The sequence below is a fragment of the Cebus imitator genome, unplaced genomic scaffold (assembly GCF_001604975.1).
Source record: "Cebus imitator isolate Cc_AM_T3 unplaced genomic scaffold, Cebus_imitator-1.0 Scaffold658, whole genome shotgun sequence".
Taxonomy (NCBI): Eukaryota; Metazoa; Chordata; class Mammalia; order Primates; family Cebidae; genus Cebus; species Cebus imitator.
Window position 1 is genome coordinate 1,256,577 of NW_016107973.1, and position 12,106 is coordinate 1,268,682.

General features: G+C 39.7%; 1 long non-coding RNA gene across 2 annotated transcripts in view; it reads right to left on the reverse strand.

Annotated features, from left to right (window-relative positions):
- LOC108295761 overlaps nt 1-12,106 on the reverse strand; it is a 77,387-nt gene that overhangs the window by 56,344 nt on the left and 8,937 nt on the right. For both annotated transcript variants that reach the window (XR_001821578.2, XR_005198256.1), the window contains exon 2: nt 2,391-2,515. This is a non-coding gene — a long non-coding RNA (uncharacterized LOC108295761). The remainder of the gene's footprint in view (nt 1-2,390; nt 2,516-12,106) is intronic.

The window sequence follows — 12,106 nt, forward strand, 5'->3', positions numbered from 1 at the left end:
TTTTTTTTGGACTTCTTATAGGACACATGTTGTTCATCTCTGAATGTTTCTGTTGTCTGTAGGGTTGTCTGTTTCTCAGTAGTAGTTAGGGTTTGGCTTAGCAGTAGTATACTATCTCTCCATGTAAGATTGAACACTTGTGTTGGATTTTGGAAAGCCTTTATATATCTCTCATGGTTATCATGAGAACTTGTCTTGGTCCCCCTTTATTTGTCTAAGGTCCTGTAATGAGAAGGGAACTTGAACCTTAGCAGTACTACGTCTGCTGGGCATTTCTTGTAGAGATAACAGTGAATTTAGGGGTTTTGTGGGTGGCACAACTGGAGGAGCTGATATGACTATTGGGGACCCTGGAAAAGGGGGTCAGGGAGGGTACCTAGAAGTTGTATTTGTCTCTCTGACTTTGGGGAATTACCTTTTGTAGGCTTGTCTGATATGGCTGTTAAGAGGGCAGGGTTAATTTTACTATGCTTATAAAGATTTGGGTTGTCTTGCAGGGCAAATAAAGTTTGTATATAGGGAATCTTGGAACATTTGTCCACACGTCTGTAGAAAAGATCTAGTTGGATAGATCTAGTTTTCTGAGGCAGCCAGGTCTCCTGTCTGTCTTGTAGTTGGTAAGATGACCACGCCCTTGTATAATAGAATATATTTGTTTTTTTCTTCCGAGTCTCAGGGTCAAAGGAGTTCCAGTGTTTCAGAATGTACTCAAGAGGAGCATAGACTGTAGAAGGTTTGTTATACACCTAGCAAGATGAGGGAGACAAAGACATCCTGTAGTCTTCTCTTTCCCTTCTGAGTGACTTAGGGTGGAGAGAAAGAGAAAGGGCATCTTCCTTCTCCTCTTCCCTCCCTTGTCCTCTGGGTCTCAATAACCAACATAGGTTCCATCCATGGATACAAGTGTGATCTTCACCCATGTATCTGGAGGACCTAACTGGCAGCACTAGTCATGTTCACCTGTGTAAGGACATAGTTTTCTGCCCTGCTGGTTTTCTAGACCCACGCAGCCCAAAAGGCTTCCAGGGTACCCCAGGGGCCTGGGAGAGATTATGTTGTAGTTGGATTTGGGCAAGAGTCTTTAATGGAGAGAGTGTCTTAATACTATCTCTGGCTTCCCCTGTTATGGTCCCAGTGAAACACTGGAGTTCCAGAGAATGGAACCAACTGACTTCTAAATGTAAAATCATTTTTTTTTGTTTAAATTACAATGCAGTTGGATGTAGAACAGGTGCCTCAAGAGAACACAAGGATTGAATAGCTGGCGTTTCTTTGACAGGGACAGTATAAGGGCTAAAATCTATGTTGCCAGGATGGCTTCCTCCCGGCTATTGAAAGTGGAATTTTGTTAACTACAAATAGGGCATGGGACCTGATCACTGACAGAAGGACGTAAGAGAGAAAAGAATTGGGGAACTTGAGGTTTGGGGCAAAGGGTTGACAAGGCTCCCCATGGAGAAAAATCCCATCCCTCTGGGTGGAGCTGTAAGGTCTGAAATGTTAGGTAAAAATTCTAACTAAATTCTTTCCAGGCAAAAGTTAAAAAGAGATATCTGGGGCTTGATAGGCTGTCTCCACAGTATGTCTCTCAGTAGAAGAAAATTAACTTGTTTCATAGAAAGTTTGTCTAGTTCTGTTGAACAATGTTGGCTATTCACATTGGAAAAGAAAAAGTTTAAATGAAGGTGGGATAACTGTCCTGGGAGAAATAACCCCTCGTCTAACCCCATTAAATATTATCATTGGGAGATGAATAGGTCTCCAGATCCAGGTCTTGGAATTTCCTCATTTCAAGGAAACCACAGAGACAATAATTCATTGAATTGCATTTCTGATTACTAAGGCACTGGCTGACTTTACCCAACAGGACTACATCCCAAGGTTGTGAAAACACCCACATCATTGTATACAAAGAAGGGATAGGAGACATGATAGTTGAGAAAAGAAAGGAAGAAAATGCAATAGAAAAGTCTGGAAGTCCTGGCGCTAACACCTGATGGGATATCAAGGACTGGAGTTAGCCTAGAGGCCTTCAGGTAACACCAAGCTGTAGCCTTGGCTAGAAACCTTCAGTTGCCACAGGACCTCCTTCCAGTCCCATGTGACAGCCAGGCCCTGTGTGAAAGGAAACTGGATTGGAACATTTCCAACATTTCCAACACCTAAGAGCAATGGGGATTGACAAAGTTCTCTCCAACAAGTCTGTCCCCTGAGTCTTAAGGCTGGAAGCCACCCTATCAGTTTTTTAACTGGCTGACAGGGACCCGGTGTTTTCATTGTTTTGTTTTTTATTGAGAGAAGAGGCACTGGCTGACTTTTCTTGAGAGAAAAAAAACTGAGGACAAGCCTCCAAAATGAAAGTAAAGAGTTAAATGTCCACTCTTACTTACCCTTTAGATGAATCCCTTTCTTTCCCAGCAAATGCACCAAAATATGTTGCAGTCTTGTCATTGTATTAAAATATGTAGTAGTTTTTTGTTGTTTGAAATAGTTTCTGAAGTTTCGTGTCTCACATCTAAGAAAATTAAGGAGTGTGGACCAAGAGTCAGGTTGGAGTGAAAATTTAGTAGGTGAAAGAAATAAGTTCTCCATAGTGGGGGGGGGGGGCATATGCATTGTTCACTATGAGACTGGGGTCTGGGGTTTTTATGGATTGGGCAGGGAAAGGAATGTGTTTAGTCTGTGTGCTGTCTTGGAGAAAGTATGATTCAGTTTGGCCTGGAATCTTGGCCTGGGACCAATCATGAACTGAAGTAATGATTCACAGGAGCTACTCAGTTTGGCCCAGGACCTATCAGCAATTGAAGTGATGATTCATAGAGGCCAAGTTCACAGTTCAAAAAGGAAAGGAAAGTGTTTACTGGACCTCACCATGTTCATGCCCACAAAAAAAGAAGAAATATTTTCCCGGGAGCCTGTTGATTATATAAAGGACAAAGGCATTTCTATATCAGGCCCTATTTCTTTATCTGAGTGGGTTGGAAGTTTGTGTAAGTTTTTATCTGAATAGGCTGGAAGGTCTCCTACCTGTGTAGCTATGGGCATGTCTTTAAACACAACCACCTCCCCAACCTTCCCACTCACCACTGTCCCTCCCCTAGCCTCCCCCAACAGACCTCAGTGTGTGAGGCTCCCCTCCCTGTGTCCATGTGTTCTCATTGTTCAACACCCACTTATGAGTGAGAACGTGAAATGTTTGATTTTCTGTTCTTGTGTCAGTTTGCTGAGAATGATGGTTTCCAGATTCATCCATGTCCCTACAAAGAACATGTCCCTTGGAAGCTTGCTTAATTTATCTGAGACCTAGTTTCCTCATCTGTAAATTGAAATGGCCCACACAGAAAAATAACTTGGGGATTCTCTCTAACCCCACTCCGACAGTCCTTCAAGGAGACCCAGCTTCCATGAGGCCTGTTTTTAATTCTTACTGCAGAGAGGTGCTGGAATTTGCCAGCTCTCTGTGTATGCTGAGCAATTAAATGCTGCCTCTTAATCAAATGCGGATTGTATACTTATTTCTTTCCAGTGTTGGGAATACAAAGCAACACCAATGGGTTACATTTCATGAGAATTTACTAAATTTTGGGAATTGTATAGACATTTATTTTTTATTTTTATTCTTTTCTTGAGACAGGGTTCACTCTATCACCCAGGCTGGAGTACAGTGGCACAATCATGGCTTACTGCAGCCTCAAACTCCTGTGCTCAAGCAATCACCCTGCCTCAGTTTCCTGAGTAGCCATGACTACAAGTCTGCACTACCACATCTGGCTCCTTTTAAAAGACAGGGTCTTGCTATGGTGCCCAGGCCAACCCTGAACTCCTGGGCTCAAACAATCCTCCCACCTTGACCTCCAAAAGTGCTGGGATTATAGGGGTCAGCCACTTTTCAGCCTATAAGCTTATTTTAATTTAACAAACACATAATGCTTACACTAGGATTGCTTCCAAGGAACACTTAATATATACTAGAATATTCCTAAGCACTCCAAAGGTATTAACTCATACAACTCTCATAATAAGCCCACTTACAGATGGGGAAATTAAGGCACATGAAGCTTAAGTTGCTTAACATCACTTAGCTGGTAATTGGTAGAGCATGGATTTGAAACCAAGGCATCTGGCTTTAGATTTTGTGCACCCCATCACTACACTGTAATGCCCTTCACTTAAGCTTAACAACAACCCAGTGAAGCAGGTACTGTTATTATTCTTACTTTTTGCTTAAAGTCACATGGCTAGTAAGTGGTGGATGAGGTTTGAACCAGGTTTGTCTGATTCCTAGGCATTTTGACAGCGTGTTAACTAATCATTCCACTAACAGTTTGATCCTTTTTTGTCATATGTGCATATCAACTATACAATTATTTATTTAATAAAGCTATTTTAATTAACTGATTTTAAATAACGTTTTTGTATTTTGTAAGCAATAATATCTATGGATTCGCAGATAACATGTTATTTACATATTTTCAATTCACACTAAACTGCATAACATTTTTTTTCTACTACTATACATGGGATATCTTTTTTATTGATTATTTAACCCAAATTTAGGATACTTTCTAAAATACTTTAACTTCTGAGGTACATGTGCAGAATGTGCAGGCTTGTTACACAGGAGTACATGTGCCTTGGTGGTTTGCCACACGCATCGACCCATTATCTACACTAGGTATTTTTCATAATGCTATCCCCTCCCCCCACCCCAACCCCCTGACAGGCCCAAGCGTGTGATGTTCCCCTCCCTGTGTCCATGAGTTCTCATTGTTCAACTCCCCCCTGTCAGTGAGAGCATGTGGTGTCTGGTTTTCTGTTCTTGTGTTAGTTTGATGAGAATGATGGTTTCCAGCTTCATCCATGTTCCTGCAAAGGCCATGAACTCATACTTTTTTATGGCTATATAGTATTCCATGGTGTATATGTGCCACATTTTCTTTATCCAGTCTATCATTGATGTGCATTTGGGTTGGTTCCAAGTCTTTGCCATTATGAACCGTGCCACAATAAACTGTTTTTAAACATCTGTGTACCTCCATGGACACAGAGTGTGAAATAATAAACATTGGAGATTTGGAAGGGTGGGATCAGAAATTGCTTAATGGGTACAATGTACACCATCTAGGTGATGGTTACACTGAACCATCTGTGCAATATATTCATGTAACAAAACTGCAATTGTATCCCTTATATTTATACAAAAAAATTCTTCAAAAATCTGTGTAACACTTAAAACCATGTCATCTACCTGAAGAGGCATGTATACCACACTTTGGGACATACTGCATTATATTACACTTTTAACCCATAGCCCACTCTTCATCTCCAAGGTTCTGTTCAAACCTATTTTCCCAAAAATCACATGGGCTACTGGTTTCTTTTCTGAAGTCAAAGAAAGGAAATATGATTATTGGAGTACCTAGACTGGTCACAATCCAGTGATTAGGATAGTACGTACATTCCAATGGATGCTGGTGATATTTTGTGGTTAGAGGTGGGGAAGCAGTTCAGGAGAATAATTAATCATACAAACAGAGCTAATAAAATCATTACTCAAATCTTTACAAATGTTTCACTTGTACTACAACATGCTGCAAATCCTAGAAGGGAGCAAAATAGTTGTGGTCCACTTTACCCAGTCAAATTATCTGCATGGCTTTGTATATCTTTTCAGGACATATCTGTACTGCCATGTTCATTGCAGCTTTATTCACAATAGCAACCTAAGTGTTCATAGATGGAAGATTTGATATCTATATCTGTATATAGACATAGATATATATACACACAGATTAAGATATTATTCCACCTTAGAAAAGAAGGGTATAATGCCATTATGATGATATGGATGAACCTGGAGGATAAACCTGCTAAGTGAATTAAGCCAATTACAGAAAGAAAAATACTGTATGATATCACTTATATGTAAAATCTAGGAAAAAATGTCAAACACACAGAATAGAATAGAAGGGTGGTTTGCAGGGGTGGAGGGGGGGTGGCAGGAAAAGGGGAGATGTAGATTAAAGAGTGCAAATTTGTAGTTTTGCAGGATAAATAAGTTTAGCCATTTCTACCACAGTAGAACTATAGTTAATAATATTGTATTGTATATTAAAAATTTGCTAAGAGAATAGACTTCATGTGCTCTCATCAAACACACACACACACACACACACACACACACACACACACACACACAAAGGTAAGAAACTAATAAGAGACTAAACTGTGAGACTTCCAGGGCTTACTTGAACCAACCAATTAGGGCTCATCAGCCTCAACCAATCAGGGCTCAACTGTCTCAACTAATCAGGGCTCAGTTCTATCAGCCATCAAAACTAAACGAGTTAGAATCCTTCATTTTGCACAAACCTACAAGACAGGGAACCTGGGAAGGAAATTTTTCTATGAGACTTGAATTCTTCCTTTGTTCTTTGGAACACATCTTTATTTTACACCAAAGGCTGTGTCTCTGTGGTTTTCCAACTATTCACTGTAATAAAGTTGCTCTCTTACAAATCACTTTAAAGATAACTTTTTTTCAAAATATCATTTACAGGTTCCTACATCCTTATATTTTAATTCTAAACCTTACATTTTAATTCTAAGCAATCAAAGATTACAGGCTTGAAAACACAAGAATTGGACAAATGTGAATGAAACGGAATAGTAACTTGAGATTCTAAAAGCATGTAAAAAGAAATGGTTGCTTGAAACGGAAATTGTTGCTTGAAACAGAAGTTGTTTCTTGAAAACTTGGTTTTCCTACTTCTGTGTTTCTGTCTTCCTGATAAATATAAACTATTACTAAATAAGGGTTATTTAAATTTATTTTTAAACAGTGAGCAGAACATTTAAGAAAACTGATGAAATATTGAGCTTTGGAGCAAATCAACAAATTTCAAGAATAGATTCACAGAGTGTATTCCTTTCCACAGAGGTAAAAACTAGAAATCAATTTTTTTTAAAATAGAGAATCTCCAACTGCTTTGAGATAAAGCAATACATGTATATAATAATAAATCAATCAAAAGTATTAGGGACATGAAGAAAACAATGGAAATTAGTAAACATTAAAATAAATATTAACATTCTACTTGCTTGAGCAAAAAGCAGTCATCCTAATTTTTCTTTTTTGTTTGCTTCTTTTCCTTTTTTTAAAAAAATTATACTTTAAGTTCTGGGGTACACATGCACATTGTGCAGGATTGTTACATAGGTATACACATGCCATGGTGGTTTGCTGCCTCCATCCCTCTGTCACCTACATTAGGTATTTCTCCTAATGTAGTCACTCCCCAATCTCCCACCCCCTGCTATCCCTCTACTAGCCTCCCCACCCCCAACAGGCCCCAGTGTGTGATGTTCCTCTCACTGTGTCCATGTGTTCTCATTGTTCAACACCCACTTATGAGTGAGAATGTGTGGTGGTTTTCTGTTCTTGTGTCAGTTTGCTGAGAATGATATTTTCCAGTTTCATCCATGTCCCTTCAAAGTACATGAACTCATCCTTTTTTATGGCTGCATAATATTCCATAGTGTATATGTGCCACATTTTCTTTATCCAGTCTATCATCGATGGGCATTTGGGTTGGTTCCAAGTCTTTGCTATTGTAAATAGTGCCACAATAAACATACATGTGCATGTGTCATTATAACAGAATGATTTATAATCCTTTGGGTATATACCCAGTAATTGGATTGCTGGTTCAAATGGTATTTCTATTTCTAGATCCTTGAGGAATTGCCACATTGTCTTCCACAATGGTTGAACTAATTTACACTCCCACCAACAGTGTAAAAGTGTTCCTATTTCTCCACATTCTCTCCAGCATCTGTTGTCTCCAGATTTTTTAATGATCACCATTCTTACTGGCCTAAGATAATATCTCAATGTGGTTTTGATTTGCATTTCTCTAATGGCCATTGATGAGCCCTATTTTTCTTAATTGCCTACCTTTCTCCTGTTTTGATTTGATGCAAGAGGCAAGACACATGTCTTGTTCCCAGCTCTGGATTCATGTCCTTAAATCACCATGATTAAAAACAAGCAAGTTAACAGTCATAGTCAAAGAATTGAATCTGTATATCATAAACCTCAAGGCTGAATTGCACAAGTAAGATCTTAATGCTTTAGCCCCAGCAATCGTCCTACATTTTGAGCCAATGGCTGTGGTTTAGAGGCTGCAGGTCTCTCACTGGCTGAGCTAGCAAAGACTGGGACTCGGGCTGTTATCATTGGACTGTCCCATCATCCATGCATAATTGCACACCTTACATTTTAATTCTAAACAATGAAAGATTACAGGCTTGAAAAGTCAAGAACTGGACAAATGTGAATGAAACAGAATAGTAATTTGAGACTCTAAGTGCATGTAAAAGAAATGATTGCTTTGAACAGAAATTGTTTCTTGAAAACTTGATTTACCTATTTCTGTGTTTGTGTCTTCCTGATAAATATAAACTATTATCCTAAGATAAGTTGAAAAGTTTGATTGGGAATTTCGTGATTCTCATATGTGCTTTTGTACTTTATATTTTGCATTTAATGCAAAAAAAAAACCCTCTGGATAATTATACTGTATAAGTGTAGAGGACTGACAGAAAACAAGTTGAATGACTTTATTATGAAAACAATTGTGACATGACTGATCCTACTAAAGGGTAATTTAGAAATGTAACTGACAGAAATGACCATGCATGTAGTAAAGAGATTAAATGAAAAATCACTAAATGGAATGAATTATTTTCTACAGAAAAACTGCACCACATATATAGACTGAAGCAGAGTTGATAATGTTTAATTCTCGGGGAAAGAATGCATGAAAAATCGTCAGGACGCCACAGGCCACCTGCTATCCTCCCTAACACACAGCCCCCAAGTTGGAAGGGCACCACACACTCCCACCCTCCAGCAGGCCCCTCCCTTGGTGGGCTACACATCTTTCAAGCCAAGTGTGATGGCTCTGAAATTAGCCTTTGGGTTTCAGTGCTCAGGTGCTCCTTGTGCAGCTCACTTGCTCCTGGTGTAGCGGAACATAGCCTTGGAGGCCCTGGACTCAGGCATGTTTGCCCATCTCTGCTGGGAGCATCAGAATGGTGGTCTGCATCTTGCAGGAGGTGATGGTCATGTGCTTGGTGTAGTGATTTATAATATTACTTACAAAACATTTCTTAAATCTGTCTACCTCAGTATAAGTTGTAGCAATTGAACCAAAGATAGGACTTAAGAACTTGAGTATTAAGTGTAATGGAAGTAATGCAGCATGCCAATGACGTGTCATTCAAAATGGCCAGTCATGGCAAAGTCAGACCACTCAGGTAAAGCAAATCCTCCTGGTCATGCAACGAAGTTAGTAAAATGGTCCCAGATTATGATGGGAAATAAAGTCTTTTTTTACCTAAAAGTATATAACATGCTCAGAAAACCAGTGAGGTAAACACACACACATAAACTTCTGAACAGTCCTTTCTACAAATTGGAGTACACAAATCCTACTTGAAATTGTAGCAATCAAATCCTGCTCTTGATTGGATGTAGGAGGCAAGGGGCATATCCATACATTCCGTGAATTAATATTCTCAAATCGCCATCATTAAAACATGCAAACAAACAAATACCACACAAACAAACACACCAATCTCTTCCTCTATGCCCCAGCTGGAACAGCCCAGATAGGATCTTCTTGGTTCATCCTGTGTCTTGAACCATTTTGTGTCACTATAAAAGAATGCTTGAGGCTGCATAATTTATAAGGAAAAGCAGTTTATTTAGCAAATGGTTCTGCAGGTTGGGAAGCACAGGGGCAGGGCCCTGGCTCCTGTGAGGGCTTCCATGCTGCTTCATAATATAGCAGATAAGATCAAACAGGAAGAGGACAAGTGTAAAGATAACCCAAGAGGTGTCCTGGCTTTGTAACAACCCTCTCTAGAGGGGAGGACACTAATGCATTTCCGAGAGAATGAATCCAGTCTCTCCAGAGTGAGAGCTAAGTCACTACTGGAAGAATGGCACCAAGCCAATCATGAGGGATCTGCCCCTTATGATCTGCCTACATCAGCTGCATTGGGGATCACACTTCAACATGATTTTAGGTGGGGACAAACAAATTGTATCCAAACCACAGCATCCTGGGTCATCTCCTTACACTTTTGGACAGTGACTGTGGCTCAGAGACTGTAATTCCATCATTGGCTGAGCCAGTGGAGACAGGAGTGTGAACAAAAGATCTCTGAAAAGGAATTTGGAGGACAGAGCACTTGTGCCAGTGAACACTTGGCAAGGTTGGGAGAGGCTGTCTTGGGTGTGAAACTAATTGCACTGAAGGAAGTGGTAGGATTTAGCAGTGAACGTTCCCTCCGAACTTCCTAATAAAGCCCATTTATGCAAAGGATTGAAAGCACTGAGTTCTAACTGGCCTGCACAGCTGAGCTCTGATTGGTAAATGCCACTGAGCCCTGATTGGTTGATAGAGCCTAGCTCTGACTGGCTCGTTCTGGTGTGCTCTGGAAGCCTCAAAGTTGAACAGAGGTGTGAGTTTTCTGGGAACTCAGAGTATATGTGCGACCTCTAGTCAGCAAATGGCCACTTGGCTCCATTTGAATTTAGGCCCAGTTAGCCACTTGTGATCCATTTTTAAGAGTTGGCTCTTTGTCATTCAAATATATTTCCAGGGGCGTTAGGTGCTGTCACTGGATTTTCCCATCATCTGAGTGACGCATAATAGCTTTATTTAGTCTTATCTAGTTTCTTTAGTCACCAAAATAAGCTTTGTGAGTATGAGAACGGTTCTACACAGTAATTCTCTAACTTTTTGTTACTCATGCTTGTTAATGTAGTCCATTATAATTCCTTCTTGTATATTAGATTATATTTCTGTGATCACTTACCATCTGCCTAAAATATGTTCTTCCTGCATTCTTTGAAGGTGAAGTCCACTGGTGTAAATGCTGCTACTTTTCTATTTAGAAATGTCTTTTTCAGATCGGGATCTACAGGAAGTAGACTGTGAGATGGATTTTAGAGTGCATGACATGTACTTAGAATTAACCCCTGATGAATGGATGGGAGGGAGGCAGGAGTGGGCACGGAGTGAAGGGCATCTACACTCCAGGCCCAACCAAAGCTTCTTCGGATCCCAAGGGGAGCTTTGAAGGTAAAATGGCCAATCAGAGTTATTCCAGCTTGGGCAGAACAAACCAGTCATTTTCGCCTCCTCCTGGATCAGTCCTTGAATGTGGTCCCTCTTTGCAAGTGCATGACCTTGGGAAAGGCATCTACTGAAGCTTGGATCATACCTGGAGGAACTGATGGCTGATGACTGGCAGCTGACTGCTGTCTTAGCAGCTGAAGTGACAAATATGTCCTTGAAGGCGGTTTGGGGCAGTCCACCTGCATGTCTGTCACAGCTTACTTCTTAAATGATGTTTGGCTAGAAATGCAACTCTAACATGTCAGCTATTTTCTCTCAGCAGTTGTTATTGGCCTCCATTTGTGGATGTATAGATGTCTGTTGTCTATTTTGTACTCCTTTATAGTCAATGAATGTATCTATTTTATGCTATTATAATCTTTATCATTATTCTGTAGCTTTACTATGATGTGTCCAGGTGTGCTTCCTAAGTTTAGTGAATCATTTCTCTCCTTAAGTTTGGAAACTTACCAGCCATTCATTTATTTACAAATTTCATTTCTATATTTCAAGAATCCTACTTGGATACACTTTGAAACAAAAGCCAATTGAAACACAATATACTTCAAATAGTTTTTTGAAAATACAAACTATGGTAGTTCAAATCTGAACACTGGTACTTTCCCTCCTAAACTTCAACTAAGTAAAAAAGAAAAGAAAGAAAACTCCAGCTACCTGGCAAAAACTCATGCTGAGCTTGAACTTCCAAGTGACTGTATAACGGAAGCTGATGTGTCTGCACAGATGCCAGGGCTACATGGGTGGCACAGATATAGCAAAAGGACAGGAATGATCTGTTAATTTGTCCACAATTAGGGAGCTAATTGACTTTAACTACCATATAAAATGTTACATGTGAATTCTACAACAATACTGTGTTATGTACAAGATTTAAAATTTTTTTTTGTTTTAAT